This window comes from Suncus etruscus, chromosome 1, assembly GCF_024139225.1.
Source record: "Suncus etruscus isolate mSunEtr1 chromosome 1, mSunEtr1.pri.cur, whole genome shotgun sequence".
Taxonomy (NCBI): Eukaryota; Metazoa; Chordata; class Mammalia; order Eulipotyphla; family Soricidae; genus Suncus; species Suncus etruscus.
In genome coordinates this window covers 120,384,538-120,411,034 of record NC_064848.1, presented here as the reverse complement: position 1 = coordinate 120,411,034, position 26,497 = coordinate 120,384,538, and the positions used below count along the sequence as shown (strand labels likewise).

General features: G+C 36.0%; 1 protein-coding gene across 1 annotated transcript in view; it reads left to right on the top strand.

The window, feature by feature from the left end:
* The window catches only part of IMMP2L (inner mitochondrial membrane peptidase subunit 2), a 950,803-nt gene that overhangs the window by 46,550 nt on the left and 877,756 nt on the right, over positions 1–26,497 (top strand). The window lies entirely within an intron of this gene.

Sequence of the window (26,497 nt, the reverse complement as noted above, 5' to 3'; positions counted from 1 at the left end):
TGTGTGCTTTCAGGTGAAGTAGAGACCCATCAAAGAAGTAAAGAAGTATATTACTTCTTCTTTCTTTCAGCATTTGAGAGTGATTTAGACCTTTTCCTACACAAAAAATTCTGAGCCCAGTCCTTAACCTCTAGGATGTTTTTTACCAGTTCAGAGCAAACTGGTCATTTCATGTTTTTTTTTTTTTTTTTCCTTTTCCCTAAATGGGAAACATTTTATTATTTAATTTTGCCTTCCCTAACTTTGTTTTTGTTGTTGTGATTATGGGGGAGGGTCACTCATGCAGTTCATGATTGTGGTATTTGCTGGAGGCTTCATATTTCTTCTGTTTTTGTTTTTGTGTCACACCTAACTTAATTCCTGGCTCTGCACTCAGGAATTATTACTGGAGATGCTTAGAGGACCATATGGGATGCAGGGAATGGAAGTGGAGTGGGGAAAACTGTATGCAAGGCAAGCACCCTGCTCACTATTGTATTGCTCTGACCCCATGGGGGCCAAATATCTTGTTTGAATACCTGCATACCTAATTGTGTTGTTGCCAGGGGTTTTACATTTATTGTTGAGGTGCTTCTGTATGTGCTCACAGAAAGTCACACTTTTTGGCGGTTGATTTCTGGGATTTCTCATACATATACTTGCCAGGGCCTCCCCCACATCCTCTGCATGGTCTTCACCTGTTTTTTTTTTAGTGGTGATGCTCACTGGCAAAGGGTGTGTGTGTGTGTGTGTGTGTGTGTGTGTGTGTGTGTGTGTGTGTGTGTGTGTGTGTGTGTGTGTGACATATTTTAAGGGTGGTGTTCAGATACACCTGTCTATGTATTGGAGATCATGCATTTTGTTGGCAGCAGAGTTGCCAGAACCGTTCTGGTGTATATTTGGCAGTGGGGCTTGCACTCCTGTCCTCATGTTTGTAGGGTAGGTACTTTTTTTGTTTTGTTTTTTGTTTTTGGGTCACACCTGGCAGCGCTCAGGGGTTACTCCTGGCTCTACGCTCAGAAATCGCTCCTGGCAGGCTCGCAGGACCATATGGGATGCCGGGATTTGAACCATTGTCCTTCTGCATGCAAGGCAAACACCTTACCTCCATGCTATCTCTCCACCCAGGGTAGGTACTTTTAAGCCTCCAAGTCATCCTGTAGATCCTGGTTACTTTGAGAGCAAAAAATGCTTTATCACAGGGTTTCTACAAACACAGGGAGAGGGATTTACAGTTACATGGCTTTATTCCTGTATAGCTCAATAAGTTTTATCATAGATTGCCTCATTAAGTTTTAATTCTTGCCTCTAATTCTGCTTTTCTGGCAGCCTCTTCTAGACTCTAATCCTTGGGGAAAGTTATAGTTTTCTTACTGAATTTTTCATCCAGACTCTTATTGGAAATTACAACTTCGTTTTTTCTTAAATTTTTTTTTTTTATTATTACCTAAATTTTATAGTTAGAACTGAAACACTGCACAGTGGTTAGGGCATTTGCCTTGTACACAGCTGGCCTGTATTCTATCCCTGACATCCCATAAAGTCCCCTGAGCACAGCCAGTATTTCCTGAGCACAGTCAAGAGTAACTCCTGTACACTACCAAATATAGTCCCAAGCCCCTCCCCTACAAATAAGAAAAACCTGTTTTATAGTTGCCTAAATTTTGGTTCTTTTGATCAATTTGTATCTATTAGTAGATCTGTTACTGTTTTTTTGGGGAGGAGATTTGGGTTTTTGGGTCACACCCAGCAGTGCTCAGTGGTTACTCCTGGCTCTGTGCTCAGAAATCATTCCTGGCAGGCACAGAGAGCAGGAGGGGAGGAGGAGGGTGAACGACAGGCATATGGGATGCCAGGATTTGAACCACCATCAGTCCTGGATTGGTCCTGTGCAAGGCAAACACACGGTGCTATCTCTCTGGCGGGGCCTGTTATCTTTGTTTTGTGCACAGGTAGCACTCTGAACCTTGTGTGGGATTGAACCAGTTATATGTGTACAAGGTTAATAGCTTATGCTTTGTATTATCTTCCCAGATGTGGTATGTATCATTTGTATATAATCAGATAATCTAGATAATATGATTTTCTTTTGGTAGATTCCTACCACCTTCTGAGCTCCTAAGCAATCCTGGGTACCTCCCTGGAAGTCCAAGATCATCACTGGGTGTGATCTTCAAGGCTCCAGCACTGCCCACAAAGGGACTTGGGTATCCCTGGCCTGAGAACGGCCTGAGCTGGCCTGAGTAACATCTCATACTTGTGCTCTTACATTGGGTTCTTGAGTTTGGTTGGCAGAGAATCACGAGCAGGGCCCTCAGACTTCCTGAGCACTGCTTGGAGGCACAAATAATAACAATTTTCTCCAATTTTATTAATAATTTATTTTTATATAGCTATCTTTTTTACTATAGAAAAATCTCTATTTCCTTAGATCTGTTGATATTCTAGAGCAGTAGTACCCAAACTTATTTTGCTTATTATTCCCATTTCAGAAAAGTATCACTCTTTTTCCCCCCTCCTCCTGAAATTTGCCTTCTTTTATGGAACAAACAAAAACTCCCTATAATTGCACTTGAGGCCTTTGCATTCCCTACCCTCTTATCTTGCTAATGTTTCCTAAGGGGTGCTGGAATTCACATTGGGAAAGCCTGATTAGGCGGCAGTTTAATATCCCAATCTTCGTGTTTTCAGCCCAGTACATTTCCTACTGAACATCTATTCCCACAACTTGTAATAAGCCAAGGAAATTCTTTGTAAGAAACAGAAAATCAACTCTATTATACAAAGGTTTGTCTTAGTGATGAATGTCTTAAAAATAGTTTTCATTTTAAAATGAGTAGTGTTTACTAGTGGTGTTATTTGCTCTAGATACGTTAGTATTTCTTACAGTATTATTAGGCTTTATTTACTCCTCCTTCCAAGTATATTTGTTACCTTGGAATGTGTTTATTGTACTACGTGAAACTTCCTTTTCAACTGGTTACTGAAAAGCAGCTTGATTTGGCTCAGTTATACAGGGGAATTTATTGGGAGACTTACTATGTACTCAATTGGAAGGCCGGAGCATGGCAGTCATCAGGGATAACTAGAATCAAGAATACGAATGCTGCCAGGAAGCTCAGTCTTGTGTCTAATGTCTGCTGTTGTCTGAATCTTGGCTTCTTTCTCTTGGACCAACTTTCACTATAATGCAGAGCTCACGCAGCTTCTGGCAATTCTCTTGCCTTAAGATGCCCAGTTTTCTCACTGCCAGAGAGAAATCTGTCCTCTTGCCTTACTCTCAGTTTGAAAAATTTAAGAGGAAGGATTGTGATTGATTCAGCTTGGGTTATGTGCATCTATCTATTTAAATATAGATAAGCTGGCTAGCAGGGTAAGGTGTCATTATAGGCCCAGTCATAGCCAGGGACATACCTCTGTCCTAGCACTGAGTCTGAAGTTGGCAATAGCTGTATGAACCTAATACAGAAAATGGCAGTATTTGTATTTTAATGTCTTTTAGTGTGAAGTAAGGGTGAAATTTTCTAGAAGAATTAGGACCTTTGCCAGAATAAAGGGGAGGAGATATATTTGGAAGAAAGGAAAATTTTCAGTTGTTTTGGGGCTATATCTAGTTGTACTCAGGACTTATTCCTAGCTCTGCACTCAGGGATCACTCCTCACAAGGACTGGGTAATCATTTGTGATGCCAAGGATTGACCCTGAGTTGGCTGCATGCAAGGCAAGCACCCTACCCACTGTACGTTCTCTCCAGCCCCAAGAAGGAAAACATTTTACAGTTGAGTTTGTGTTTTAAGAATTTCATTTACTTCTAAATATAACTATTTACGATTTAATTAGCTTTGACTAAATCACACTGAAAATGATTATAGGAAGCAGAAATTGCAAGGAGACATGCTGATTAATTTAGCATATTTGAGGACATCTTTGCTACTATATAGTTTGATGAAGTGAACATGTCTAGTCCATAGAGTTCAGCAATATTTTTTTTGACAACAAATTAGAAAAAAACTTGTCTATAAATTTCTTTAATGATGGGAGTACTGAAATAGCTTTCAGGATATGTGGAAAGTTCTGGAAGTTCCTGAAGATCCTTCAAGAATACACCTGTTGTTCTTGCCTCTAAGGCTTGAGGATCCTGTCATGTAGAGCATATGTATAGCTGGTTGATTTGCTGTGAAGAGAAGAAAAACTTTGGATGCGTTGTGATGTCTTCTTGGACTAAGGTTCAAAGTGTGAAATAAAAGTCAGAGAGAACAGTGGCAAGAATGTAAAAAGCACAGCAAAAAAGGAAAGAAAAAATGAACCAAAGCAGTTGGGTAGTGAGTGACACATGTGGAATAGACACTCATACAGAGAACTGATGGTAAAGAGACTCAGAGCAAAAAAGTGCTGCTGTAAAGAGGTGGCTAGGTCTCTTAGAATTGTTTGCTTGGGGGGCCAGAGTGATAGCACAGCGGTAAGGTGTTTGCCTTGCACGTGGCCAACATAGGACAGACCTGGTTCAAATTCTGCCATCCCATATAGTCCCCTGAGCTTGCCAGGAGTGCTTCTGAGTGCAGAACCCGGAGTAACCCCTGAGTGTCACAGGGTGTGACCCAAAAAACAAAAACCAAAAAAAAAAAAAAAAAGGAATTGTGTGCTTGGATGCTGACATGGCTCTGCTTCAGGGTACCATGCACACTATCGACTTATCCTTTCAATACCTCAGAATTTAAAGAAGGAATCTGTGTTATATCAAAGGAATTCACTTTTGTCTGTGCTATCTTAAGCATCAAAGCATTGCATAATAATTTTGTCCTCCTGTGTATTAAGGTAGGAAAAAAACAGTCATTTATGTAATTTTTAAATATGTGAATAACTTGGTTACTCAAGATACTATTTTGGGATATATTCTTAGTGAAAACTATTGGTTATTGTGAATTAGAAGAGGGAGTTATTTATCCAATAACTAAAAACTTACAATTTTATTTTAGGCATATGGGGAGATGGTAAATTAGATACAAATGTCTCCCCCCTACTTTTTTTAGTAAGAGAACTCAAGAGTTATTAATCCTAGATGATGGGTAGGTACATCTTCCAAATACACATATTATCACAATGTTAGATAAGTATCAGTTCAATGCTTGATTTATTCAGAAATGAAAACTGATTTGATTTGGCTTGAGATGGAGTAGGTAAAGCTCATTTTCAGAATTCCCCCTTAAAGAAATCGTTTTTAACTTTATTTATTCATTGATTGATTGGTCTTTGGGCCACACTGCAATGGGTGTGCTCAGGGGTCACTCCTGGCCCTGCACTCAGAAATCACCCCTGGGAGGCTGGGGGACCATCTGGGATGCTGGGAATCGAACCTGTTCCCTCCTCGATCTGCCACTTGCAAGGCAAATGCACTACCACGGTGCTATATCTCTGGCCCCTAAAGAATTCTTTGCTTTTAAAACACTATTAAGTAGTTCTTCTTTTAAAGTTAGGGCTTCCAATATTAAATTATAAGGCTTCTTCTAGTAGGAGCCTTGAGTTTGAGAGTTAAGCTAGCTGAAGATATAAATGAAAATAATTTTTAATGCTTTGTTCAAAAAATGGGTCAGTGTGAAACTCGGTTCTATTTTAGAAGTTGTATATATTACTGGATGAATATACCTTTTATGCACGAATAAAATACACAAATTTACCTTTTGAATTACTCTGCATATGGTGAATACTGACAAAATTTGTTGATTAATGATTATTCATTCATTCATTAATGATTATTCACCTATTCCTCTCTAGTGTACACGAATCACTTCTACTAGTTGATGAAAGGTCACTATGAAAGTAGTTGCAGTTTTTCTTTTCTAATTTTTTTCAAGGAAGCACCCCATTACTCAACATTAATTGAACTCAAGAAATGAAGACTGATATTGCATATAGTTGGAACTATAGAGGAATTTTATGTCCGTGGAATGCAATTATTCAGATTAGAAGTTCAATTACTTACAAAGGTTTTTAGAGTGAAAGGGTGCTCTAGGAATACTTTAATCACCTTCTACCAAAGTTTTAGATTTTATTTGAATGAAAAAACCCTGCGCCAGGGTCACTAACTCTGCTTTCTGCATTTGAAGTTGAGTATAAGGTATTAAACAAGTAATGAAAAAGTAAGTTTTTAAGTGTTACTGTCCTGTTTTGTTGCAATTGCTACATGAATTTATATAGTATAGACTATTGTGCTTTCCAATTTAGGTAGCTTGAGGTAAAAATTCTTAAAACATCACAGCACTGTCTCTGTAGCTCAGGGATCAGAAAAATATTCATGCAGAATATATAAGAAAATTAACATAAGAGAAAATAGAATTTAATTAGTATTAAGGTCTTTGTTCAATATTACACATTTATTGGTTCAAAATTGTCTTGACTTTCAACTATCTGCATATGATCCCGAAGAAACTGATGTGGAATAAACCTCTTAGACTCCTGCCAGGCTCTTTGCAATCATTATCTTATTTCCTGCTGTGTTTAAAATTAAAAGTTCTTTCAAGAAAGCAAGAAAAGAGGTGCATGCTCTTTTTCAGGCAAATTTATTATTTTGTTAAAAAATTCAATCTTTTATCCTATAGTGGCTTAATATTGAACAGTTAGTATTATTTTTAACTATTATTTTGACATTCTATGAAGCTGGATACAAATGGCCTGGCAAGGAAGAGCCACATTGTGATTTAAACCCTAGCGTTTAAGATAGAGTTCTGGGCTTTCAGGCACCTGCTGAATTTGCACTCCTAGAGTTGAGAGTCACCAGGCACACATTTCTTCTACTGCTAGCTGCTCTGTGCCAGACTCCCAATATTCTGCTGGGGCTGACTTTGGAGGAAGCCAGGAGTTGATGTTGAAATGTTTGATTGGCTCTGGTGCACATTTTTCCAAAATTACCTTTGGCTCCATATTTTTATTTGCAGTTTTACCCCTTAGGATGTTGTGCATTTTTATCTACGTTTGCAAATCGTCATTAATAGAGAACTCAAATAGATCAGCTTGAATTTATAACAACAAACATATGTGATACTGAAACAGTTGGCGAATGATAACTTTATAATATTCCTTCCTGGATTTTCTTCACTTCCCATGATAGAATAACAGCATGCTTCTGTCTTATATAGCCAGGGTTATGGCTGCTATTTAAGCACTGATTTCATAACACTTAAAAATATAATATTGGAGCTATTTTAGACTAACAGAAAGGTTGTAAGTGTAGTGCAGATATCATCCATTTGTCCTCTCTTGAGATTCATTCACCTTTTCCAATTTTTACCGTGCTAATATTATTTTTTTCATCATTACTTTTCTTCCTTACCTTGTTTTTCCCCAATAAAATAAAAATAGCCATGAATGGTGAGACTGCCTAGGCACCATCTTTCTGACCCTGTAGATAGACAGGTCTGATGAAGTAGGTTAGTGGCAAAGAAATAATTCCAAGCCAGTCAAAAGATTCATTGGAGCCAGACTGCTTTTATTTCATGGCCTCTCTACCATGTGTTTTCTCAGTCCCCAAAGCCAGAACTCTCTTTATTATCCTGAACCAAATCCACCAGGGTGAGGGAAAGTCCTGTAACCCAGTGGGCTGTTACATACCAAAAGAAGAGGTTAGGGAAATGGAAGTTGGGGAAAACCTTTGTTTAGGGCTATTAGTTAGGTTCACCTTACACTTTCCCTATCCTTATCCAGACCTATCCTTTCTTTCACATTGTACCAATATAAAAATGTAAGAAACACATAAAGATATAGTTATATGGTTATATGACCTATGTGTTTATGTAGGTATATAACATGTCTATGGTCCCCATACACGTATGCACACAAATATAAATGCCAATTTTCCATTTCAGAGTAGGTTGCATACATCATGCTTCTTTTTGAGGGGCTTTGGACCATACCTGCTGTATGCTCAGTAGTCCCTCTGGGTAGTGCTCAAGAAGCCATATGCAGTTCTGTGTCTCAAACTGGAGTCAGTTGCAAGTAAGGCAAGTACTAGCTCTCTGGACCCATATCATGCTTCTTTAACAGTAAATACTTCTGCATATGCGTAGCTCATTATGCTTGTTGCTTAGCCACTAATGTGTTAACAGGGTTTTAAATGAAAAAACTTTATTTAGATCTCCATCTATATAATAAGAAATAATACATCTAATTTAGATACATTAAAGAATATTGACTCAAGCTCTACATTTTACATTAAGTTAAATGGGGGCTTAGATATTTGAAATTATTTGCCTCAGTTCATACAGCCTTTGCATTTAATTTCTTTCTTCTTCAAAAATTTTTGTGTTTGGTTTTGTTTTTAGGCTACACTCATTGTGTTCTGGGCTTACTTCTGGCTTTGCTCTAAGGATCACTCTTCGTGACCTTGTGAGGCCATATAGGAACTGATCTTCCGCTCACTACATGCAAGTCAAGAGCCTTAACCACTGTACTACATGATTACATTTCATAACTGGCTTGACCAAATTATGATAATGCTTTTTGTTTTACTAAATAGCTACTTATAACAGTTGTGCTTTATTAGTTATACTATTATGCCTCTCTGTTATATTACTTCTCACAGATTAGCTGTATTTTGTTCTACTTAAATTTTGGTTTATAAAATTATGTAGTTAGTAATATAATTTTGGGATGATTTTCTGTTTCATTTGGAAATTAAACAAAGAATATTTAAGCTTATATTAATAGTGGGGGATAAAAGATTTTAAACTTTGAAGCCCAGATTGATGAAAAGATTCCTCCTTCTAAGTTGAGGATTAAAGGCTTAGTAAGAAGGACTTTTATATCAGCTTCTGGATATTTGGCCAGACACCTTGAAAATATTCTGATGTGAAATTCAAAAAGAGTTATATGTAAGCTATTTAGTAATAAAAATGTACAGTTACCTTTCTTACAGAAAGGTAAGGAAAATGCTCAGGTGTCACAAATAAAAGAGAATACATTTTCAGCGTACTAAATGTGCATTAAAGATTAAAGTTACCAGCTGTCCTATGTCCACTGGTAATTTCCTGGTTATTTAAAAGTTATTGATTTTGGAAACATGCCTTTTTGGTTAGTTAGTTTGTTTTAAAATTTGGGCCATATCCACATTGGGTCTTACTCCTTGCTCTGATCTCAGAGATCACTCACTCCTGTCAGTGCTCTGGGAACCATCATTGGGTGCCAGGAAATATACCTAGGTCAACCACATACAAGGCAAGCACCTTACCCACTATAGTATCTTTCCAACTTTATAGAGTTGTTCATTTTATTGGCCATTATAAGGTAGAGAGTTGAAATAGGAGTCCATAGTAATGTCAGGACATAGAAGAGCAACATCTTAATGTGATGAATAAAAATATATCCCTTAAGGAAAATTATTTTTCTTTACTTGCCTCTAGCCTAAAAGGAGATTGAGATTCAAATTCACATTTACAGGTAATCTGAAAAATACTCTTAACTTAGAACCTAGTTTATTCATAATAAACTGGGCTTAGAACAACATTTGTCATCTCAGATAGAAGTTTCTTCTGGGTACTCACCAAATTTGATGATCATGGTCCCTTCCTTCCTTCCTTCCTTCCTTCCTTCCTTCCTTCCTTCCTTCCTTCCTTCCTTCCTTCCTTCCTTCCTTCCTTCCTTCCTTCCTTCCTTCCTTCCTTCCTTACTTCCTACCTTCCTTCCGTCCTTCCTTCCTTCCTTCCGTCCTTCCTTCCTTCCTTCCTTCCTTCCGTTTCTTACTTTCCTTCTTTTTTTTTCTTCTTTATTTTTTTTTTTTTTTTTTTGGTGTTTTTTTTCAGGGGTGATTATTTGGCCACACCAGGCAACTCTCAGGGGTTACTCTTAGCCCTGCACTCCGAAATTACTCCTTGCAGGCTTGGGGGACCATATGGGAATACCAGGAATTAAACCCAGGTCTCTTGCATGCAAGACAAATGCTTTCATTGCTATACTATCTTTCCAGCCCCAAGGATGATGCATGATCTCATGGTGAAATTATCACTCGAGAATATAACACTGTTAAATGAGCATGAGTAGCAACCTTTAGCATAATAACTCTTTAAAGACTTCTGGTATTGAAGTTATCTTCTATTAATTATAGTGTTTTAAAGGAATGATAGGTGGGACTGGGCCTTTATTTCTTTTTAAAGAAATGAAACAAGACAGAAAAAAAGGAAATTATTGAATAAGAGTAACAGGGATCTGAGAAAGCAGCCAAAGATTATTAAATAATTTGTTTGCCATAGAAGCAGACAGAAGGGGTTAGGATAGGATGAAAACTGGGGACATTGGTGGCAGGAAATGTGAACTGATGAAGGGATAAGTGTTGGACATTGTATGACTGAAACTCAATCATGAATAACTTTGTAATTGTATATCATAGTGATTCAATTAAATTATTTAATTTAATTAAAAATAAAAGATAAATATTGGAGTATGTCATGTTGAGAATAGAAAGTACAACTTAGAAGCTACCACATTTAGGCAAGAAAGGCATGAAATTAACTACAGCATGATTTAATATATTTTGTTGATAATGTATTAATAGGAAACATGAATAATAAAATAGAAAAGTAATGATTTTTTCTTAAATTATTTTAATAATTGCAAAACATTTTACTTTTGTGAAAATTAATTTTTGCCTTATCTTCAAGGGGAGAATAAGAATTTTGTTAACTATCTAAAATGCCCCTGAAACTTACTTATGATCATCTTATTCTTATTTTGATTTTTGGGCCACATCCTGGTTCTGTGCTCAGAACTTATACCTGGAAGGCTCAAGAACCTTATGAGATGCTGGGGATTGAACCCAGGCCCTACCTGCTGTGCTATCACTCTGGCCTGACCATCTAATATTTTTTTTTTGTCATACCCAGCGGTTCTCAGGGGTTACTCCTGGCTCTGTGCTCAGAAATCACTCCTGGTGGGCTTGGGAGACCATATGTGGGGTTTGAACCCAGGTTGGTCCCGGGTCATCTGCATGCAAGGCAAATGCCTTACCACTGTGCTATCACTTTGGCCCCTGCTCATTTAATTTTTTTAAACAAGCAAACCTTTATTTTTGTAAAGTTACCAGTCATAAAAAATATATACATATAAAGCATATGATCCAGCTTCAAAATCTTAACAGTGAATTAAATTTATGGAAATAGACAAGATTTAGAGTTCAGTTGCTAAACATTTTGGGACACTTCAGTTTTCTTCCAATTCTGATTTTCTAGATCCCATTGAAAGTAAAAAATGTTTAATTTTGTTTAAAGTGTTTGTCCAGCCTGCTCATCTAATTTTTGTCACAAGAAGAAAACTTAAATCCTATGGTTATAGCCAAGTAATTTCTGCTTTCTTTGGCATTCTAAAATGAACTGGATCCATTAATTTGCTCTGTCCTGAATGTCCTTCTCTAAACCTTCATATGATTGGTTCCTTATGACCTTTCATTTGCAAGCTTTAGTCACACTCAGAGATTTTTTTTTATTTTTTGTTATTTTAAATAGTATATTTAAGCACCAAGGTTACATGTAGTTGCATTTCAGTCAATAAAAGTACACCTCCCTTCACCAGTAGAACCACTTGCACTTTTAGACCACTTGAAATACACTCATATTCCTATCCTATCCTACTATCTTCTGACTTAATTTTCTACTTGTTTACAATTTTCTACAGTCTATCTAATGACTGTCTACTTGTTTATTTGCTTCTATCACTTGTGTTCTCAACTTGTTCATTCAGTGTATGTCTGGCACACAGTTGAATTTAGTAGAGACATTTATTTACAAAATAAGATTATTTAAACAGTGGGGCGTGGTATGAATACATATGAGGCAGAATATTCACTATCATTCTCCTATGATCTTCACCAAAATCTGGATTGTCCAGATTCTTGCTTGAGACCATGTAGAACATGGTACAGGAGGAGTTCTCAGAATTGTACCAATGTCAGGAAGAGTGGACGTTTCTGTCTAGCAGAGATCCTTACCTCAAAGCAATACTTGGAAAATCTTAATTATTTGAAGACTAAATAACATTCTATTGAATAATTATTGGGTTAGTGAAGAAACCAAAAAGAAATAAAAGACTTCATGGGGAAAATATGAATGACAGTAGGAGCTTTCAGAATGCATGGAACACACAAAGTTGGGGAGATGGCTCAGAGGGCTTGAGCAAATGGTTTGCATTTTGGAGGCCTAGGTTAGATACTACACTTGATCTTAACCAAAAGGCCTAGAAGAGATAGGAGGCCCAGGTTAGATCCTTAGTATCACATAGTTCTCAAAGCACTGCCAGGAAAGGCTCCTGAGTATGGCTGAGCCTGTTCCCACCTTCCACTAATGCAGGCTTATATCTAGAAACAAGAGAAGACTCAATCTAATCTCTCTTGTTTTGGGTCTACATCCAGTGGTATGCAGGGCTTACTTCTGGTTCTGTGCTTATGGATACTCCTGGCTAGGTCAAGGGGCCATACGAGGTATTGGGAATTACACTTGGATTAGCTGCATGCCAGGCATGCTCTCTACTCTACTATTGCTCTAGCCCTGACTTAATCTCTTGAAGAATAAGAAAAGAATACAAAAATGAAATCCAAAGTCAGTAGAAGCAAAGAAATGATAGAAATTATAGTGGTGATAAAAGGAATATAAATCAATAAAACAGACAATACATATATGAAATTAAACAAAGATCTGGTTCTTTGAAGAAATAAATAAGATTGACAAGCCCCTGTCAGAGTCAGAGAGAAACAGAAAACTATCAAATAGGATTAAAATGAAAGGGGAGAAGATGAAACAGATACCAAATAAATATAAAAGATCAAATACACTGTGAACATCTTTATGTCACTGAATTGGAGAAAATAAGTGAATTTTAGAATCTATCACCCTACAAAATTGAATCAGGGAAAAGAGCAAATGTAAACAAGATTAATTATGAGTAAGGAAAATGTTACCATAACCAAAGACAAAGGCCTAGGTACAGATGAGGTTACTAATGAATTTTACCAATCCTTCAGCAAATATCTAGTCTATATCCTGTTGAAGTTGTTTTTTGTTGTTTTTGTGTAACTCCCAGTGTTATTACTCAGGATTTTCTCCTGACTGTGCTATGAATCACTCCCAGTGGATTCAGGGGACCCATCATATGTGGTACTTAGGATTGAATATAGGTCAGCTGTGTATAAAGCAAGCATCCTACCTCTGTACTATCATTCTTGCCCTCCCTTTGAAGTTTTTTCCCTCCCCCTCAATGGAAGAAATAAGAATCTATACTATCAGTTTCTGTGAGGTTAACATTACATTGATGTAATCTCTATTAAAATTCTTTAAGACAATAGACTATAGACTACGAAAATTTGAATGGGATACCAATTTTCTCCAAATATGTAAATGATCTTGCAGAAAAGAAAGTGGGAAGCATGATATTTTTCAATTTTAGAATGTGTTGTTGCTAGATTATGTATATGAAGATCCCAGAACCTCTTCAATGGTTATCCACATACTGAAATTAGTATATTACTTAATATCATACACAAAAAATTAATATTTGATTAAGGACTTGGATTTTAGTTCTTAACTTATACAGTTGGAAAAACTAGAAAAGAAACCCGGGCAAAAACATCCCATGATACTGATTTTAGAGATATCTATGGTGATTTTAATTTCATTTGTAAGGAGAGCAAAACAAATGAGATTATCCCAAGCTTAAAAGCTTCTGCACAGCAGAAAAAAACTATCATTAAAACAAAAAGACATCCTACTGAATGAGTGAATATTGCTACAAACCACACATTTGACAAAGGCATATCCAGCAATGAAATTGGGCAAGAAATAGTCAACAATAAAAAAAATTAGTGCATTAAAAAATGGGGAGGAAAGCTGAACAGACTTTTTTCTTCATCTGAATTCTTTTCTTGAGAATTTATACAGATGGCCAATAATTATATGAAAACTTTCTTTTTATTATTGATTATTAGGGAAATGCAAATAAGATGATGCTATCTTAGTCTATGGAAATTGACGTATATAAAAATGCTGGAAATAACCTCTGTCACAGATGTGGAGAAAAATCCTCATTTACTCTTAGGGGGAATGTAAATTGGTTCAACTTCTGTGGATAATAGCAGTATGGAGATATCTCAAAAAAGTTAAAAATAGAACTACCATATGGTCTAGCAAATAGTCTTCTAGTTATCTATCCTAAGAATACAAAAAATGAGCAGCTCAAAATGATGCAGGCACATCTATGTTTATTGCCAAGTTATTTATAATAAGTCAATGAAGATCCAAAGTGCCCAATGATAGATGAGTGAGTAAAGAAGTGCTATGAATTCACAAAGGAGTACTATGCAACTGTAAGATAAGGTGAAATCTTATGTTTTGCTACAAATTATATTGTAGGAACTCATGCTCAATGAAATAAGTCAGAAGGAAAAAGATAGACATCAGATGATCTCAATCATTTGTAATGTACAAAAATAATCAAGGAAACTGTTACATCCATTGAAAATAAATATGTAAAAAAAAAAGAAAATAAATATGTAGATTCTGACAAGAATCAATGGTGGGGATGTGTATAGGATTAGATTAATGTCCTATTTTATATGTAGTTATATATTACTATATAGTTATTTTAATATAAAGTTATATATTAAATATAAACATATTTATATAGAACTGTTCTATATAATTGTATGTTAATCTAATATAGTTTTATATATAATCATATCTATATAGTTATTATTTGGCCAAACCTGGCTGCTTCAGGCTTGGGGAATCACTCTAGGTGGGCTTTGGAGCCATATGTTATTCTGGGGATCAAACTCTGGGTAACTCCATGTAAGACAAGCACTGTACCTGCTGTACTATTATCTAACCCACATTGTAACAATTTTCATGAATGTTTGAAGTTGGATACATATTACCTTTAAAAAATGTTAGGTTTGGGGCTCCACTTGTCAGTACTCAGGGCTAATTCCTGGCTCAGGGATCACTCCTGGTGACTGCATTAGTTGTTGGGGACCTATCTCAGGTTGAGTCATATCTACCCTAGTAGTAAATATGACTGAATTTTAGAAAATGAAAAATGTGTGAATATAATTTGCCTTGTTCAGGCTTGGCCCCAATACAAGCCATCCTTGAGCCTCCTGCTCTCTTCTCCTGTCCTCTGAAGCCACAGACAGTGATAGGTCTACAGGATAGAAAGAAGCTAGATTTATGCATGACCATGTACAGTAAGTACACTCACCATTGTGTAATGTCCTATATTTCTGGTTTTCCTTTTACACATAGTGAGGCTACTTTGATGATATGACAAAACTCATTGCTATATTTTGCCCTTTCCTTTTTATAATCTTATGCTTCTTTTAGGGCTGAACCCAGGTCTTATGTTCTTCACACAGATCTCCTTGATTCTAAAATTTACATATTTGAAATCCTACAGCACACTGAGTTTCATTCATGAGCTTACAGTATTTTGTATTGTTCCCAAGTTTTGAGAGTTGTTTCATGGGGGTAATACTAACTCTGTTTCATAAGCTTCTGAATGAAAAGGGACTATATTCTTCTCACCTACCTCTTCACATGACTGCTGAATAAATGCATATTAAATTTGATCTGTGAAGCATTGAGTTATCAGAATAATTAAATCCTACAAAATATGATAAAATCATCATCATTATTTTTTCTTTGACTTTGAGGTGTTTCTACACTATTCACCTGAAAACTTTTTAGCAGCTTGATGAATTCATCAAATTCCTTATGGCAAAGATTTTCAAACCTTCCTGCCCATTATTCACATTAACTAATATAGCTTTGTATCGTACAACTGCACACAAGTGAAACAAAAGTTTCATGTAACAATACTTAACAAAAGTTTCATGTGACAATACTTGTCATTACAAATACTTGTAATTACCATAATTATGTGCAATGCCCTCAGATAATTTCTATTCTGGTTGCAACCCATTAAATTGATTCCATGACTCACTCATTGGTCATGACCCTGTAATTTGAAAACTGCTGCTTTATTGCTGGAGGGGGACTTGGAAGGGTGAAGCTGCACAAATTGAGCTATAACTAAGGGAGTGGAGGATGTTAGCTTTTGATTCTTAAAGTTTAAATGTGGATTTGTCTTAAGGGCTTCAAATACTAAGTGCAGCACAAAGAAAGGGAGACTCATGGTCAGAGTAGGCCTTTGGCAGTTAGTATGAATGATCTTTGGGTCTTTTTATTCATTATCATACAGATAAAGCATTTGTATGGCTTTCTGTGTTCTATATTAATTTTATCTTAGTTTTTATTTTTGGGATGTTTGAGACCTACTCTGGCCTCTTTGCTCAGGGACTACTATTTTCAGTGCTCAAGGTACAATCTGTAGTGCCAGGGATTGAACCTGGATAGGCCACATACATGCTCTGCCATGGTAATATCTCTTCAATTTATAAATTAATTTTATTATAAAGAGGCACACCCAGGTGTACTGGGTTTGGGTTAAGGCAGGACCTTTTCTGGCCATGCTTGGGGTAGGGATAGACCATTCCTAGCCATGCTGCTCAATGATTTTGTGCTTGGTCCAGGCTTGTGTAGTGATGACCTTGAGGTACCTGGGCCCAACAGGATTTCTCCCAGCAGTGCTTGGGGATCTGTGTGAACCAGAACTTGTACTCAGGGCCTCACACATAATTTTGAGGCATCTCCCTGACCCCCAAGATCCTCTTTAAAATAAAGCTTTTAAATTGCTGTTAATCTGCCAGAGCTTTTCTCTTTCTCTTTCTCTCCCTCTTTCTCTCCCTCTTTCTCTCTCTCTTTCTCTCTCTCTTTCTCTCTCTCTTTCTCTCTTTCTTTCTCTCTTTCTTTCTTTCTTTCTTTCTTTCTTTCTCTCTCTCTCTCTCTTTCTTTCTTTCTTTCTTTCTTTCTTTCTTTCTTTCTTTCTTTCTTTCTTTCTTTCTTTCTTTCTTTCTTTCTTTCTTTCTTTCTTTCTTTCTTTCTTTCTTTCTTTCTTTCTTTCTTCCTTTCTTTCTTCTGTCTTTCTTCCTTCCTTCCTTTCTTCCTTTCTTTCTTTCTTTCTTTCTTTCTTTCTTTCTTTCTTTCTTTCTTTCTTTCTTTCTTTCTTTCTTTCTTTCTTTCTTTCTTTCTTTCTTTCTTTCTTTCTTTCTTTCTTTCTTTTCTTCTTCCTTCCTTCCTTCCTTCCTTCCTTCCTTCCTTCCTTCCTTCCTTCCTTCCTTCCTTCCTTCCTTCCTTCCTTCCTTCCTTCCTTCCTTCCTTCCTTCCTTCCTTCCTTCCTTCCTTCCTTCCTTCCTTCCTTCCTTCCTTTCTTTCTTTCTTTCTTTCTTTTTTTTTTAGCTAGAGCTTTTCAAGTGACTCAGAGAAGAATAATTTTAGGTAGAAATTTCATAATGTCCAATATTCCAATAGGGGACCTCTGGACACTGCAACTGCTACAAAAAGCCTATCGTTGTAGACTGATTACAATATAAGATATAATTGAATATAAGAAATATCTGTTTCCTGAGATGATCTGTTATTTGAAATTTTTCCTTTCAGTACTGAATGAAGTATGATGAATTCAGGAAATATTTTCATCACCCTGTCTGGTGAAAGGTCCTAGAATTCAAAATATACTTATTTATTTATTTAAAAATGATTTCTATGTTGGAGAGAAAGTCTAGGAAGTAAGGTTTTATATAAAATTGACTAATCCCCATGCAGTCCTGTACTGCAGACCCCAAGCATCGAGTATAGCTTGGGTTGCTCCTGAGCAAAGAACCAGGGATAGCCCTAGACACTCCTGGGTGGTGTATGCTCCTTCTCTTCCCCCCTTCACTTGATTGATAATTCTCTCTTTGGTTGTGCTGACTTGAAGTTAGTACTCTGGACTCAGCAGTGAGGTGTTGGACAGGCTCCAGGAAACTGGGGTAATCACGATCATTTCTGAGCTAGTGGCCACAGTTATACCCAGTGGTACTAGGGTGATAAGCAATGTCAAAGGTCTAATTTGGGCCTCGGACAAAGATCTCTTTAGGCTACCTCCCATGTTTTGGGTTATTATTTAAGAATCCAATTTTGAATCTGAAAGTTTTTCTCTTTAGACGGGTTAGTTTTTAGGTGTAGCTGGTAAATAGTTCCCTTGTCCTGAAATAGACACTCCATTTTTAACTTACAGCTTTTGTACTCTTGGGTTAGATAAAAGTTCTTACGATTGTACAAATTTAGAAAGACCATTGAGAAATCTAAAAGGTTTTAAAAATAACAAGATTCTTGCTTATTTATGGGCAATGACACTTTAGACTACTGAAAGCTTTTATAAATAAAAACACAAAATTTAAAATATGTAGGTCATGCTTAGTATTGAGTGGAGGGTGCTCTTCATAAACCTGTAAAGATTGCAGTTTTCCCAAAAAATGAGAGTAAAACTTGCTCTGTTTATTGACTACAGACAGAGCATTTGTTTGTTTGTTTGGGTCATACCTTGCAATGCTCGGGATTTACTCTCCACTCCCCCTTCAGGGCTCATTTTTATTTTGCAAACTTGGGAACCATTTGGGGTCTTGGGGATTGAACCCAGCTCAGCTACATATCAGGTAACCCATTGCCTGCTGTGCTATCTCTCTGGCCGAAGAACATTTGTAAATTAAAACAATGGGTAAAAATTTTATAGAAAGAGTGAGAACCCAACTTCTACCCTTTACTGACCAATGGCAGTAGCCTATGACTTATGAGGTAAGAAATTTAACATGCCTTATTTAATTTTTTAGGAGAGGTACATATTATAATCTGTAACATGCATTTTGGCTTACAAATAAACCAATTATTAGATTGTTTCTCCATTCTCTGTTTTAGCTATTAGCATCATTATCATCTTGTTTCTAGATCCTTTGCTGTTCTTGTATCTATATAATGTGAAGTGGATCTTCTCATTTAATCTCACAATATTCCTCTGAGGTAGACAGTGTTTCCCATTGAATAGAGGGGAAAATGATTAAGGAAGTGGAGCCAAAATTTTAACATGGGTTTTGGTTTTTATATCATTAGCTATACAGAAAGATTTTTCTAATTCCCCCCAATCAAACTTTAGTCATTATTGTTGTAACAACAGGAGGTACTTCACACTTAGCAACTTGGTTGTGGTCTTGCCAGTGTTTGCATACTTTTAGTGGTGCTCAAGCACAGTTTGGCATACTGAGGGCTGCAGAATTAAGTTGCTGTGCTTACAGGGATGTACAGAATTTCATGAGAGTGCTTGCACATTTTGTTACTGACTGCTAGCTATTATTCATGCTTAGTTGTAGTGCCAGTGAACCCACATGATTGCACTTAGTAAGTGGGATATTCTAGGGATAGAAAACAGGGCCTGTTGCCTGCAAGGTGGGCTCTCAAGTTAGAAATTATCAGTGTTTTACCTCTTATCACTGAAAATCTCCTTGACTAATCACCAGTGCATTATTTCACACTATTGAGACAAAGATGGAAACTCCCTAACTAAATGGTGTCTGAGTTTTTTAACTGCAAAAAACTTTATTAATTTAGGTCGGTTATAATTTTAAATTTAGAATTTAAACTATTCGCAACATAACAGGAAAATATAGACTACATTTACATGCATTTCCTAAAGTTATGACTTAATTTAGATTGCATGTGTAAAATTTCTTTGATTTGAAAAGATTGCTTGTTCCATTTGATGAAGCATAAACTGTTATTCCCACTAGGGAAAGCAAGATGTAAAATTTCTAAGTTATTGCATGCTTTACTAATTTTTCTAAACTAGAATTATTCAAATGAGGTTTTTCTTCATTTTTCATAGATTTTTCCATTTTGAAGTCAGTAAATTATTTTTCTTTTCAAAAGTTGTTTTGGAAAACTCAGGAAATAAAGGATTTTTTCTTTTAACAAATGTTTTAGTTGCAGTATAGGAAACTATATATTTTTTCAGTGTTGATTGTCTCAGTTTAAGAGTTTGTCTTTCATTATATTAAGAAGTGAAAATAAGTTTTTGTTCCATATTTGACAGTACTTAGGAGCATGTCTTCCAACCCTTTTTTTTTTTATAAATTTTTTATTTTAAATTATGAGAACAAAGATACAAAGAAAGAGGACACGGTAAAATTACAGTTGAAGGACAATCACCCATAAACAGAATTCTCAGAAGTCCCCTTGCTGTCTTCCAACCTTTTAAGCCATCTCCCAGCCACAGAAGAAAATTGCTTCATTCTCTTGTGATTAGCATTATTTTATTGCAGATAATAATAGTAGAACACTCTTTTAATTCATTCCCAATACTTAAAATATCTTGTTGTGGCACAGAAATTTTACTTTATGTCTAAAATATTTTCATTGAAAAGTCTTATACATGATTTACTGTACACTGCTTAGGAACCATAGTTTTTGCCTTTCATTTAAAATAATCTTTAGAGTGTATAAATATTATCATCTTGTCATTGTTTTTGGTCATGCAAACATATGAAGAGGATATGGTTTTGTTGCTCCAATTGAAAATTTAGAGTTAAGTGAAAGAGTCATGTATATAGGCAGATAGCTTTTAACTAAGTTTTAAAAATAGACATTAAAGTTTCCCTAAATTGTTTTGGGGAGTAAAGGTGAAGGAATGATTACTTTAAACTTGTAGAGGTGAGGAAATTTAAATGAAAATTCTATTGTTTCCTTGAGAAACTAAAACAGGATCTTTTATGGTTTGGCTAATGATTTGAAATTTTTACTGTTTGATTTTTGACATACTTTCTTCAGAGTTTCCCTCCCATTTCTGCATAAATCTTTGGTTCTAATGCACTAGCTTTTGCGCTATTTGCATCACCTAAGAAAGTTGGTAAATGAGTCATTTTGTGAAGAAAAATGAATACAGATGTTGAGATTTGAGTCTTTGGGGATTCTTTTGTCCTTAGAGCAGCAGAATGTAATATCTTAATTTCTGCAAGACTAGTATCTTAGCTTTTTTTAAAAAACAAATTAAATCTTTCCAGAAAGTCAGCATCTGAGTTATCCATTGAAAGATAAGTAGAATTTTCCAAGAAAGGAAAAACAATTTTGGGTAGAGGGAAAAATCTGACAATAGGAATTTTTTTTTTTTTTTTGGTTTTTTGGTTTTTTGGGCCACACCTGGCTGTGCTCAGGGGTTGGGTTACTCCTGGCTATCTTCTCAGAAATAGCTCCTGGCAGGCACGGGGGACCATATGGGATGCCTGGATTCGAACCAACCACCTTAAGTCCTGGATTGGCTGCTTGCAAGGCAACGCCTCTGTGCTATCTCTCTGGCCCCTACAGTAGGAATCTTTTTTTTTTTAATTTAGTTTTTAATTTTTTGGTAATGACAGAAATCAACCCAAGTTTTCTACTGCTGAGTTACATTCAACACCTTAGTTAATAATTATAACAATTGTGACATTGAATGGACATTATAAAACACACTGCTATGTGGTCACAATTCATGATTTTGACATTGCAATGGACATTATGATGCACAGCACTATGATGTCATAATTCAGAGTTTTGGCATCACAATAGACATTATGATGCACCATGACTATGATGTTATAGTTCACCACTGTGATTTCACAATGGACATTATTATGCATAATTCTATGATGTCCTAATGCCTCTTTATAAAGGCACAATTCACATTTTGATCCTTAACTCTATAGGTTATAACTCATGGTTGTGAAGTCAAAATGGGCATGATAATATGCACAAATGTGATGCAATAATTCATGGTTGTGATGTCAAAATAAACATGATTCACCATGACTGATGTCATTGCTCATAATTATTTATTTATTTTTTTATTTAAGCAAATTTATTACATACATGATTGTGTTTGGGTTTCAGTCATGTAAAGAACACCACTCATCACCAGTGCAATGTTCCCATCACCAATGTCCCAAATCTCCTTCCTCCCCACCCAACCCCCGCCTGTACTCTAGACAGGCTTTGTATTTCCCTCGTACATTCTCATTATTAGGATAGTTCGAAATTTAGTTATTTCTCTAACTAAACTCATCCCTGTTTGTGGTGAGCTTCATGAGGTGAGCTGTAACTTCCAGCTCTTTTCTCTTTTGTGTCTGAAAATTATTATTACAAGAATGTCTTTCATTTTTCTTAAAACCCATAGATGAGTGAGACCATTCTCATCTTTCTCTCTCTCTCTGACTTATTTCACTCAGCATAATAGATTCCATGTACATCCATGTATAGGAAAATTTCATGACTTCATCTCTCCTGACAGCTGCATAATATTCCATTGTGTACCACAGTTTCTTTAGCATTCATCTGTTAAAGGGTATCTTGGCTGTTTCCAGAGTCTTGCTATGGTAAATAGTGCTGCAATGAATATAGGTGTAAGGAAGGGGTTTTTGTATTACATTTTTGTGTTCCTAGGGTATATTCCTAGGAGTGGTATAGCTAGGTCTTATGGGAGCTTGATTTCCAGTTTTTGGAGGAATCTCCATATCGCTTTCCATAAAGGTTGAACTAGACGGCATTCCCACCAGCAGTGGATAGGAGTTCCTTTCTCTCCACATCCCCACCAACACTGCTTGTTCTCATGTGATGTGTTCTTTGTGATGTGTGCCAATCTCTGGGGTGTGAAGTGGTACCTCATAGTTGTTTTGATTTGCATCTCCCTGATGATGAGTGATGTGGAGCATTTTTTCATGTGTCTTTTGGCCATTTGTATTTCTTCTTTCTCAAAGTGTCTGTCCATTTCTTCTCCCCATTTTTTGATGGGATTAGATTTTTTTGTAAATTTCTGTCAGTGCCTTGTATATTTTGGAGATTAGCCCCTTATCTGATGGATATTGGGTGAATAGTTTCTCCCACTCAGTGGGGGGCTCTTGTATCCTGGGCGCTATTTCTTTTGAGGTGCAGAAGCTTCTCAGTTTAATATATTCCCATCTGTTAATCTCTGCTTTCACTTGCTTGGAGAGTGCAGTTTCCTCTTTAAAGATGCCTTTAGTCTCAATGTCCTGGAGTGTTTTACCTACGTGTTGTTCTGTATATCTTATAGTTTCGGGTCTTATATCGAGGTCTTTCATCCATTTAGATTTCACCTTCATACATGTTGTTAGCTGGGGGGGTCTAAGTTCAATTTTTTGCAGTGGCTATCCAGTTGTGCCAACACCACTTGTTGAAGAGGCTTTCTTTGCTCCATTTAGGATTTCTCACTCCTTTATCAAAATTAGGTAATTGTATGTCTGGGGAACATTCTCTGAGTATTCAAGCCTATTCCAGTATCTGAGGGCCTGTCTTTAGTCCAGTACCATGCTGTTTTGATAACTTTTGCTTTGTAGTACAGTTTAAAGTTGGGGAAAGTAATTCCTCCCACATTCTTTTTCTCAATGATTGCTTTAGCTATTCTAGGGTGTTTATTGTTCCAAATGAATTTCAAAAGTGCCTGATCCACTTCTTTGAAGAATGTTATGGGCATCTTTAGAGGGATCGCATTAAATCTGTACAATGCTTTGGGGAGTATTGCCATTTTAATGATGTTAATCCTGTCAATCCATGAGCAGGGTATGTGCTTCCATTTCCATGTGTCCTCTCTTATTTCTTGGAGCAGAGTTTTATAGTTTTCTTTGTATAGGTCCTTCACATATTTAGTCAAGTTGATTCCAAGATATTTGAGTTTGTGTGGCACTATTGTGAATGGGGTTGTTTTCTTAATGTCCATTTCTTCCTTATTACTACTGGTGTATAGAAAGGCCATTGATTTTTGTGTGTTAATTTTGTAGCCTGCCACCTTGCTATATGAGTCTATTGTTTCTAGAAGCTTTTCGGTAGAGTCTTTAGGGTTTTCTAAGTAGAGTATCATGTCATCTGCAAACAGTGAGAGCTTGACTTCTTCCTTTCCTATCTGGATTCCCTTGATATCTTTTTCTTGCCTAATCGCTATAGCAAGTACTTCCAGTGCTATGTTGTATAGGAGTGGTGAGAGAGGACAGCCTTGTCTTATGCCAGAATTAGAGGAAAGGCTTTCAGTTTTTCTTCATTGAGGACAATATTTGCCTCTGGCTTGTGGTAGATGGCCTTAACTATATTGAGAAAGGTTCCTTCCATTCCCATCTTGCTGAGAGTTTTGATCAAGAATGGGTGTTGGACCTTATCAAATGCTTTCTCTGCATCTATTGATATGATCATGTGATTTCTATTTTTCTTGTTGTTGACGTTGTGTATTATGTTGAGAGATTTATGGATGTTAAACCATCCTTGCATTCCTGGGATGAAACCTACTTGATTGTAGTGGATGATTTTCTTAATGAGGCATTGAATCCTATTTACCAGGATTTTGTTGAGGATCTTTGCATGTGTATTCATCAGCGATATTGGTCTGTAATTTTCTTTTTGGTAGCATCTCTGTCTGGTTTAGGTATCAAGGTGATGTTGGCTTCATAAAAGCTATTTGGAAGTGTTTCTGTTTGTTCAATTTCATGAAAGAGTCTTGCCAGGATCGGTAGAAGTTCCTCTTGAAAGGTTTGAAAGAAGTCATTAGTAAATCCATCTGGGCCTGAACTTTTGTTTTTGTGCAGACATTTGATTACTGTCTTAATTTCCTCAATAGTGATGGGTGTGTTTAGATATGCTACATCCTCTTCCTTCAACCGTGGAAGATTATAAGAGTCCAAAAATTTATCCATTTCTTCCAGGTTTTCATTTTTAGTGGCATAGAGTTTCTCAAAGTAGTTTCTGATTACCCTTTGGATCTCTATCATATCAGTAATGATCTCTCCTTTATCATTCTGGCCCCTTAATTATGGGTTTTCAATTTAACTGTTTGAAGTATTTTGAAAAAGTTAATATATATATATATATAATAGCTCTTAAAACAGTTTTCTACATGTGGTATTCTGTGTATCTGAATATTATTATATAATAGTTACTAAAATTACTAATAAATTTAATAGAGAAATTAATTTGCTAAAGTTACACAACTAGGAAAAAACAAAATAGCAAATCATATCTTTTATGGCAGTCAGTATAAAAGTCAAAAATAGATGTACAGAAAATGAAACTCTTGTATATTGTTTATAGGAATATAAAATGATATGGTTACTCTGGAAAACAATGGAGGATATTCAAAAATTGAGAATAGAAATCCCATATGAATTATTTATTCCATATCTATTTTTCAAAACACACTAATTTAAATATAGATATGCCGTTATGTTCATTGCAGCATAATTTATAATAGCCAAGAGAGTGAAACAGATGTCCATTGATGGTATATTAGAATATATGTACAACAAGATACTATTGTACTATATTAAGAAATTAAATTTTCCATTTGTGGTACTGTAGATTGACTTTGAGGAAATTATGCTAAGTGAATTAACTCAGGTGGAGAAGGACAATAGGTAGACGTAAAAAAAACAAAGTGATCTAAACAAAAGCAAGCAAACTGAGAACAGATTAGAGGTTATCATAGAGGAAGGGGGAAATGGAGTAGGAAATATGATTACAAGGGTCACATATATAAAATGGTCCCCCTATCCTGCCGGGAGTGATTTCTGAGCACAGAGCCAGGAGTAACCCCTGAGTACTGCCGGGTGTGACCCAAAAACAAAACAAAACAAAACAAACAAACAAACAAAAATTTAAAAAAATGAGATGGAAGCTAGATTTTTTTTATAGAGATCCTAATGCAGGATACTTGGTGTTGAAATATAATACTGTCTGCCTAAAATTTGTGTCATATTATAAACTTTAATAACTTTCATTTAGAAATGAGATGAAATCATTTTTCTGAATTGAAGGTGAGAGACTGGTTGCTGAAAAATAGACCCATAGTTATTTATTTGATGATTGGTACTTGAAATATGATCAAGACAAGGAAAAAAATGGACCTAGTTGAAAGAAAGACATCATAAAAACTCTTTAGTTTGGTGAATGGCTGGCATGAAGAAGAGATTTAAAAAGTTTGGTTGACTGAAAAAATTGGTAAATTGAATTTAATAAAGTAAGGGGGAAAATTTAGTAGATAATGATGAAAGATTTCTTTTGAACAAGTTAAGTTTGTTAGTCAAGTGCCATGGTTATTAGCATTCTGCTAAAGATTAAAGACAGGAATATTTAGACATCCTAACATAAAGCAGCTGGTAAAAGTTGTGGGAGTGTTTGAATTCTCTAAGCATATATATTCCCCCCCCCCCAAATTTAGGAAATCAAAAGTAAGGTCATGATTACAGTTTCCTACAAATTTATCTATATTTGTTTTGTGAAAATTGTACAAATAATTATAAATTTACAAATAAGTATAAATGTTTTGAATGAAGGAAAGAAGGGGTTAGTAGGAAGGTAGCAGGAATGAAGGAAGGTAGAAGGAATATAGCAAGAAGGAAGGTAAGAGGAAGGAAAGAAAATGGAAGGTACGAAGCAAGGAACAAGGAAGAAGAAAGTTAGAAGGAACGAAGGTCACTATTACTTAAGAACTTGGCTGTTGTCTGACATCTGGTTTTCTCACTCCTGTCCTGACAGCTGTGTTATGACTCTTCTTACTTCCACCTCTGCTCAGGGAAGATGGCCTTAGATGTGAC